Raw genomic sequence first — 2183 nt, 5'->3', positions numbered from 1 at the left:
ATCCTGTGATTATCTTAACACCTCCTCTAGCTCTCAGTTCTCAGGTTTTCCCGTCTAGAAGAATGGAATGGGCTTATTGAAACTGAGTGTGAAGTTGAAGGGATCCTTTTCTCTTTTTTAGGAGGTACCAGGGATCGAACGCCAGACCTGTACAGGAGAAGCACATGCTCAACTACTGAGCTACACCCGCTCCCCTGACTGAGAACATTACTGTCCCAGAATCGCTGAGACAGATTTTCGGTCCCACAAAGGAATGGACTTTCTGTTCTATTTCTGATTAATATTCCCCTCACATTCCTCAGAAATGCTTTAATTTTTAATTTTATTCAACAACTTCCTGGGTAAGCTATATTTACATTGGTCAAACTACAGATTTCATAAAATGAAGTCAACTGACAAGTAAACTGGCATTCCTGTTGAATTTTAAAATGTGTAGTTCTTAACTCTTTTATTATATTCAAACAAAAAACCCAGCCACTAACAGGCCCCATCCTGTGCCCCTTAAGTGACCACCTGACCAAAGGAGCAGAGCCCAAGTAATATTTTAGGAGAGGGTAAGGCATAATCCAAAGGCATGGGTGAGTTACTGACGTCCTTGGAACATTTTCTCATCTTCAAAATAGCTGTAATACCTCCCTTCTGTGGTTACACGTAGGTTAACCTACTTACGAAACTTCCTAGAAAGATCTCAACTCAAAAATGTTGGCTGGTCTCTTGCCCTTCTCTCCCCTTTTTCTCCGTGACAGTGCAAGAATAATTAATAGCGAGTTCAGGGGAGCTGATATAGCTCAAGTGGTTGAGCACCTGCTTCCCATGTACAAGGTCCTGGGTTTGATCCCCAGCCCTGGTACCTCAAAAAAAAAAAAAAAAAAAGTGAATTCAGTCTTCAAAAATAGAGCTAATAGTAGAGGAAAATAAGAGAAGATGTCTGGAATACAGGATTACATCTTTCTGCTCAAATCCCTAATTAGGTAGTTTGTGAACCTTTTGAATTTCCTGAACTACCTGTATTTCTGGACTGTATAGACTATGGTAGATTGCTAGGTCATGGCAACATTTGGTACCTAAAAGGAACCATCAGGAGAGCATATGGCATGACTAAGAAGAGCACAGAGCTCATGAGAGCTGTAGTCTCATCAACAGCATTCACCCCCTCACCTTTATTTTCTACTCTTGTTTTGCACGTCTGTGAATGACTCCCACAGACCTCATCTACGCCTGAAAGTTGGCACTCATCGTTCCTACACTGTTCCTTGTTTGGGCGTCTGTCACTCTTCAGACAATAAGCTCCTTCATGGCGGGGAATGGGTTAGCCCTTTCTGTGGAATCACCACCTCTGGGCAAGGTGTTTGCCTGGAGTCCATGCTCAGCAGAGATTTTTTTTTCAGTGGATTGATGAAAAACCAAGCTTGTGTGGTGGTGGATTTAAGAAGAAAATGGAGTTGTTGTTTCGGTTTGCTTTTTTTTTTGAGGTACTGAGGATTGAACCTAGGACTTCATATGTGGGAAGCCAGCCCTCAGCCACCGAGTCACGTAGACTTCAATGAGTTGGTTTTCCTTTTTGTTGTGCTTGTTGTTTGCTTTGTTTTTTTCAGGAACTGGGAACCGAACACTGGACTTCCCACGTGGAGGTGGGTGCCCAACCGCTTGAGCCACATCTGCTCCCTCAAATGAAGTTTTAAAACAAGCTTTCTAGAGGAGATGAATCTTAAATTATCATGTAAGGAAGGGAAGGGCTATATGAAAAATATGGTTCCACATGTTTAGTGCTATTTGTACCAGAGTTTTATGGTGACAGGTCTGAAGGTCCAATAATAAGAGTCCAAATTTGTTGAAAGCCTAGGACTGAGTTAAGGTTTCATCTAATCCTCACAGCAATCACTGTGAGATAGGGGACTAGACACTCAAGGAGCTGAGTAAAGTGACCAAAGAGAGCCAGTTCCAGCTGGTTTGGAACCCAAGCCAGTTGCCACCATAGTGCTTGCTCCTAACTGTCAGGCAAAAGAAATTCTTCCAGAATCTACGAGATAAATGATGGGTCCTGGGCAGTTGGCAGGATAAAGCTATTCCACAAAAGGGGAATCACTAAAATACTGGGATTCATTAGGAATCTTCTGTTAGAGTATTTAGTATAGGCAATTATTTTCACAGGTGTAGACAGAACAACTTGGAGTTGGATGAGA

The sequence above is a fragment of the Dasypus novemcinctus genome, chromosome 28 (genome assembly GCF_030445035.2).
Source record: "Dasypus novemcinctus isolate mDasNov1 chromosome 28, mDasNov1.1.hap2, whole genome shotgun sequence".
Classification (NCBI taxonomy): domain Eukaryota; kingdom Metazoa; phylum Chordata; class Mammalia; order Cingulata; family Dasypodidae; genus Dasypus; species Dasypus novemcinctus.
The sequence above is the reverse complement of the archived record's forward strand: the minus strand, read 5'-3'. Positions refer to the sequence as shown.